This window comes from Vicugna pacos, chromosome 34 (assembly GCF_048564905.1).
Source record: "Vicugna pacos chromosome 34, VicPac4, whole genome shotgun sequence".
NCBI classification, from domain to species: domain Eukaryota; kingdom Metazoa; phylum Chordata; class Mammalia; order Artiodactyla; family Camelidae; genus Vicugna; species Vicugna pacos.
The window spans coordinates 19,328,858-19,336,295 of record NC_133020.1 but is presented as its reverse complement, the minus strand read 5'-3'; the positions used below and the strand labels follow the sequence as shown (position 1 = coordinate 19,336,295).

At 43.2% G+C, this 7,438-nt stretch overlaps 1 long non-coding RNA gene across 1 annotated transcript; it reads right to left on the bottom strand.

Moving 5' to 3' along the window:
* Positions 1-1,265: 1,265 nt before the first annotated feature.
* Positions 1,266-6,354, bottom strand: LOC140691284 (uncharacterized). The gene is made up of 4 exons (XR_012066872.1): positions 6,186-6,354; positions 5,462-5,608; positions 3,293-3,535; positions 1,266-1,368 (listed from the first exon to the last, which is right to left on the bottom strand). It is a non-coding gene; the product is annotated as an uncharacterized lncRNA (long non-coding RNA).
* Between the last annotated feature and the right edge of the window lie 1,084 nt (positions 6,355-7,438).

The window sequence follows — 7,438 nt, the reverse complement described above, 5'->3', positions numbered from 1 at the left end:
AGGCTATTGAAGGGTCTTAAATCTGGCCAGGTGGGTGTTTCAGGGGGCTCACGCTGGTTGCAACACGGAGAACCAATGGGAAAGAGTCAGCAGTGTGAGGAGGACCAGTTAGAAAATAATTATAGTGGTAACACAGGTGAGAGGTGTAGTGGCCTGGTGGCAGGTGGTGGCACTGGCAGAGGATAGGAGTGGATGCATTTAAGAGAGATTCTGGATCTAGAACCATGGGATTTTCTGTCTGACTGTGAAAAAAAAAAGGAACAAGAATGCTGTCTGGCGAGGAGGGCAGGTATAGCTCAGTGGTAGAGTGCACGCTTAGCATGCATGAGGTCCTGGGTTCAATCCCCAGTACCTCCATTAAAATAAATAAGTCAATAAATAAACCTATTACCCGCCCCCCAAAAAACCCAAAGACAAACAAACAAATCATAAAAAGTAAAATATTGAAATAAAAGAATGATGTCTGGGTTTCTGGCTTAGATACCAGAGTGGGATTTGGTGTCATTAATAAGAGAGAAGACACACAGGAGGAACAGGTGTTGGGGAGACATGCGCTCCACTTTGACCATGTTGCATCTAAGGTTCCAGCACTCCCGAATGGAAATTTCTAGTGGGTGATTGGATTTCAAAGAAGGAGAAATTTGTGTTAAAAATACAGATTTTGGAGTCATTGGCAGGTCATAGGGAGGTTAAGATCCCTAAGGAAGAGTCTTTAGGGCGAGAGCAGAAAAGGGTCCAGGACAGAGCCCATCGGGGTGAGGAGAAGAGATGACATTGCAAGTCAGTCCAAGGAAAGTCAGAAGAGAGGGAAGGAAACCAGTAGAAAACCAAAGTGTGGTTTCCTGGGCTCCAGGGAGAGGTGTGCTTTTCGAAGTACAGTCAGTTTGCAGTGTTGTGTCAATTTCTGGCAGGCAGCACAGTGCTTCAGTCACACACGGACAGACATAGATTCCTTTTCATATTCTTTTTCATTATAGGTTACTACAGGATAATGAATATAGTTCCCTGTGCTGTGCAGAGGGCCTTGTTGTTCATCTATTTCACATATGGTAGTTAGTATCTGCAGATCTCAAACTCCCAGTTTATCCCTTCCCACCCCTTTCCCCCCAGGAACCATAAGTTTGTTTACTGTCTGTGAGTCTGTTTCTGTTTTGTAGACGAGTTCATTTGTATCTTGTTCTTCTTCTTTTTTTTAGATTCCACATATGAGTGATATCACATGGCATTTTTCTCTCCCTTTCTGGCTTACTTCACTTAGAATGACAACCTCCAAGTCCATCCATGTTGCTGCAAATGACGTTGTTTTATTCTTGTTTATGGCTGAGTAGTATTCCATTGTATACATATACCACAACTTCTTTATCCAGTCTAGATGATGAGAATTTTTATTCAGATACCCATCAGATTATTTATTACTTTTATCATTTTTTAAATTCAAAAATTATTAATCCTAGAATTTCAGTATTTTCTAAAAACCTACAGTAACATCATACTTAATAGTCAAACATTGAACACTTGCCTCTAAGAGCAGGAAAGATGTCTGTCCACTCTCACCACTTCTATTTAACATTATAAGGGAGGGCATAGTAAGTACAAGAAGGCAAGAAAAGGAAATAAAATACGTAAGTATTGGAAAAGGTAAAGTAAAATTTCATCTATGACAGCATACCTAGAAAATCCACAGAAATCTGAATACAAACTGCTGTAACCAACAAGCACGGGAATCTAGCAAGGTTACTGGTCAACATACACAAAGCAACTGTATCTGCATATGCTCTATTTATAGATATCATGTGTCCATATTTTCCATATATTAGCAGGGAATAATTGGGAGTTAAAACTAAAAAGCAGTCTCATTAACCACAGCATTAAAAGCGTAAAATTCCTGGGAACAAATCTAACAAGATATGTGAAAGCGCCTCATGCTGATAATTTTTAGATATTTCTGAGGGAAAAATGAAAGCAGCCCTGAATCACTGCAGAGATGCCGTGTCCGTGGGTGAGGGCGCTCACTGCTGCTGCCAGGCCGTCCCACACTGATCTCTAGAGCCAGTGCGATCCCAACCAAAACCCCAGCAGCACTTTTGAAGAAACCGACCTGCTCATTCTAAGTTGTACATGCGCTGACAAGGCAATCTTAAAGAAGATGGAGAAACTGGAGAACTTACACTGCCATATTTCAGAAAAATAAAATCTATAGAAACAAGACAGCAAAGTACTGTCGTAACAAATAGCAGAGTAGACCAGAGAAGTCTGGAAATAAAACCACACAAATACAATCGCTTGATTTTTGACAAAGATGCTAACGTAATTCAACAAGGGAAGAAAGAACTTTTCAATCAATGGTGCTGTAGCAACTGGATACATGAAACGTGACCAAAGTTGGTTTAAGAGGAATCATAAAACCATGCATGACTTGCTAAACCAGAAAGCTTCTAGAAGATGCATAGGAAAACACCTTCATGACTTTAGAGTAAGAAAATATTGTTTTAAACAGGATGCAAAAAGTACTAAGGCTAAAATTTTGAACTTTATCAAAATTCAACATGTGTGCTCTCAAAAGACACCTAAAAAGTGAAAAAGGCAAGTCACGGACCGAGAGGAAATATTCACAATACATGGATCTGAGAAAGGACACATATCCAAAATGCATTTTAAAAAAATCCTACAAAACAACATGAAAAAGGCAAAACATACAATTTTTAAATGGACAAAAGTCTTGAACAGGAACTTCATGAAAGATGATATTCAAGGGGCCAATAAACATTTGAAAAGGCGCTCAGTAAGCCACAAGGCAACTCCTTATCTTTATAAAATTAAGATCATCATTAAAATTATGACCACCTATTCGTCAAGACACTCTCACAAAGCAGAGAGTGGAAGAAGATGTTTGAATAATATATGCAAAAAGATTAGTATCCAAAACTCAAACATTCTTTCATATCAGTGGGAAGAAGACAAACATTTCCCCCCCCAAAAATTAATAAAATTAATGCCCCAAAATTTCACAGAAAGTAAGGCCCCAGTGCTCCATACGTATATGAAACTGTCTTCAACTATTAGTAACCAGGGAAATGCAAGCATACTTTTCAGACTCACCCGATGAGCAAGGATTCTGCCAGTTGCAAGGATTAGTGGGGACGGAATTACCCTGCGTTGCTGATGGGAATGTGAAATGGCGTAATCACTATGGGAAGTGACTTGGTTTTCGCACATGTGCACCAGGAGATTTTCACAAGAATGTTGTTTATAGTGATATTCTCCATAAAAGAAAAACAAAATGTAAGCATACCAAATGTCCATCAACAACAGAGTGGAGAAGTCACTTGCGGTAGAGTCAGGCACAGAGACACTCCGGTGGTTAAAGAAAGTCTGTGAACTGGAGCTCTGCGTGTCAGCAGGGTGGACATCTCCAAATGTGACATCGGGCCAAAGAAACAAGGCACAGACTGCGTCCGACAGGATTCTACTTCCATGAGGTAAAATAAATAGACGAGAATTCAAGTGACTTGCAGTCCTACTGAGGAAGCAAAATCTTTAAAGAGAAGGAAAAACAATTAGCTCAAAATTTGCTCTGAGTGAGGACAGAGGAGATACGCAACCGGGGAAGGGCGTATGAGCCCTTCTGAGCCACGAAAATGTTCCATTTCTTGCCTTAGATGGTGAGCACATAAGAGTCTATTCTGCTGTTTTCCTTAAAAATTGTATAAATGTTTTTTCTTGCATTCCTTTGTTTTCTACCAGTTCACAACTTAAAGAAGTACCGTGATTCATATTACTAACCTCTGACTTTGTGAGCTCTGGATTGTACCTCATCATCCATAGTCTATAGTTTTTGAAAAGCTGGGTGTAAACTAATATTTCTTGAAAGGATTATCATTTTCTGTTGCTTTGTGAAACTGTTTCAAACAGAAAACATCTTAATTTTGCACTGATCCCCAGTGGGTGTGATGGTTAGTTGTATGTGTCAGCTTGGCTAAACTGTGGGACCCAGATGTTTAATCCAACACTAATCTAGGTGTTGCTGTGAAGGTATTTTATAGATATGGTTAGCATCTACAACCAGCTGACCTCAAGTAAAATAAATTACATTTGATAATGTGGGTGGGCCTCGTCCAATCAGTTGAAGGCTGTAAGGGTGAAAATTTACGATGTTAACGCTACTGAAAGACACAAAAGAAGATTTAACCATGCAAAGGCATACCATGTCCCCGAATTCTCAGCATCATAAACCGTCAAGACAGTTCATCTGTAAATTTAATGTCATCCCAATAAAAATACCAAAAGGGCATTTCTACCCTTTGTTTTCTGAGCATATAATTTTTTTAATGGTGGGTGTGTTAATATCATACCACGTATGATTTTGATTGTTTCCTTTAATATTACATAATGAATATTTTCCATTGCAAAGTGTATTCTTATAATACAGATTTCCAACTTTTTACTGACGCAGAACTGAGATTACATTGATGCTTCCATTTCATTTTACGTCCCGTAGGCTGCGCCTTCTCAGAAAGAGATACATTTACAGCTGACATGGGTTAGCAGTGCCCAGCGTCTTCTGGCCTGTTTATGAAGAAAGGCACTGGATAATCTCAGGGTCCTTCCTTATGCGCTGTGATACTGGCTGGGAGAGAGAGACAGAAGCGAGCACACACTTCCTAGTGGGAGCCACCAAGTGGCAGAGCGGGTGGGAAACGCTAGCAATCACCCAGGAAGGTGCACAGACCTCCCAGGACCCTGACAAGTGGTGGTCGGGGGCCCAGCAGGCTCACGGACCCAAGAGCCAAGGCCGCTGAGAGCGCACCCCAATTCTCCACCGTGCCCCGGGGTCATATTTGCTGTCCGTGAGCACCCTTCTAACCCAAGGAATAGATTTAATGTACACATTTAAGTGCGTGCTAAGTGACAATAATCTGCTAGACACTAGGAATCAAAGATGGTCAAAATACATGTTCTTGCCCCAAAGAGTTTCTACTCTGACAGAAAACTCCCTGTGGGAGCAATGGGAGCTGGAGGAGGGGGAAGATCCACCTGCCTGGGGGCATCAACCAGGCTGAGCCAAACCTGTCTGTCCAGCATTAGAAGGTAAGTGCCTTTGCAGGTAAGTTCATTTACAAACCAGAAACAGACTCACAGACGTAGAAAACAAACTATGGCTACTAGAGGGGGAAGGGGTGGGAGGAGGGATACATTCGGAGTTTGGGATTAGCAGACACACACGACTGTGTATAAAATAAACAACAAGGACCTACTGTACAGCCCAGGGAACTATATTCAATATCTTGTAATAACTCATAATGGAAAAGAATCTGAAAAAGAATATATATATATATATATATATATATATATATATAAAATAATTGAATCACCTTGCTGTACACCAGAAATTAACACAACATCGTAAATCAACTATACTTCAACAGAAAAAAAAAAGAAGGAGGAGGAGGTATGTACCTACCGTGTCCTGGGGATGCAGCAATGCAAGGCTGGAGAATGGTTTCCACTTCATGACATTTGACCTGCACTTTGAAAGGTGACTGCACCCCCTTCTTGGGCTTTTCTCAAAAGCAGAGTCTCAGACAAACATTTATTTGGAAATGTGATCCTAGGGCACATGGAAGGGAAAACAAAGAAGAAAGGAAAGTCTCTCCGAGAATGCTCTATCCATTTGGCCACCAAGGGGGGATGGATGCCAGACTCTGCAAGATTCCTCCGAGAGGCTTGTGAAATCCATCTCAGAGCTGCAGCTCTGGAGAACAAAAGGATGCAACATTCATCTTCCACCTCATCAGCCCATCGCTCAGGGGAGGTCCCACAAGTTGTGCTGGGGTGAGTGGGTTCCCCAGGGAGCCCAGGTTCTGGGGAAGGAAACAGGAGGCGAGGCCAGGTGAGTGAGGTGCTGTGGGGGTAGCTGGGCAGAGCCAGGCAAAGCTCGGGCAGACCTGGTGGCTACATGGATGCAGGATTTAACAGGCAGGGCCAGGAGGATTTCAAATGGCTCTTAAGAGGGTTCCATAAGCCATGGAAAGGCATCCTGGTGGGTCCAGCATCCGTAGGGGAACGTGGGGCACGTGGAGGCTGAAACAGACCAGAGCTGGGAAGAAACGCGGATGAGTCCTGAATCCAGGTCAGATTCTAGTGGAAATAATGTACCTTCAGTGGAAAGATAAAATAGTGCCTACCTCCTAGGGTTGCCGTATAAGGTGCCTGACACACCCGAGTAACTGTTGATAAATGTTCATGTCCCTTCTGGATAAACCAAGTGGAGGATTCCACCAGCCCTGAAGGAGAATTCAAGGTTAGATGAACAATTACATTGACTTGGCTTTTCTCTGGCTGTAGTTCTTTGAAGGCTGGTGACAGTGCTCTTTTAAATTTTATAACACGTACACACACACACACATACACACACACAACACACACACACAACACACACACACATACACACACACAACACACACACACACACAACACACACACATACACACACACACACACACACACACAAACCCAGGGCTTAGATAATAAATGCTTAAGAGGCACTGACGTTTGGCTCAGTGTCTCTCATGTGCAAGGACGGTGCCGAGCACTTTACACATGCTGAAGCCTTGTAAACAGGTGACCAGTAGTTGATCATCCATCAGCACCTGCACGGGCTAAAGAGAACATTGTGCCCTTGTGCCTGAGTCCTGCCGTCCCTCCGTGCCTGCGGGGCTAGGGTGCCTCCAGCCTCACTGAACAGGTGCTCCTCTTCGTCCTCCAAGGCTACCCAAGGGTTAAGGACCTCCAGGTTCTTCCTGCCCCTGCACGCCACCTACTTTTTCCCTCACTCCTCACTTCCTAGCAAGACTCCTTTTCAGCTGGGGTTAATCTGATTAGAGTTAAGGTGCTAATAGCTTGAACCAATGCCATTGAACAGTACCAGATAAAATCTGCATTTAAACAGGGGTTCCCCAAGGGCCAGAGGTTGGAATGTCAACACCTGGGTAGGGTCAGAGGCGTGGGGCTTGGGGAGGGGGCCTTTCCTGACCTCTGGGCAGCCTCCCATCTTCTGTCTAGCAATCCCTTTCACTAGCACAGTGTTTTATGGTCTGCAAGGCAATTTAATAATGACTTTCCCAGCTCTTGTGAGTGTCCGTGCTGCGCTAAGCACTAATTCAAACCTGGTTTGAATCCTACTTCCATCCCTTCCCTTTCTAGTCTGTTTCTCCCAAACTATTAGCAGAAATTGTCCACAGTAGGATTTCTGTCACTTCTAGGTGACAGCAATGGATGGGACCTGGTATGCGTTCAAACGAGACCTTCCTCCCTTCTTTGCCGCCCTCTCTGCTGGCCCTGCACAGCCCAGTGGTGTCAGCAGCCCTGACTGGAGAAATGGCTGGAGGAATCCTCACCTTCCCTGATCTGACTCTGCCTTCGGGCCAGCTTTGATGTG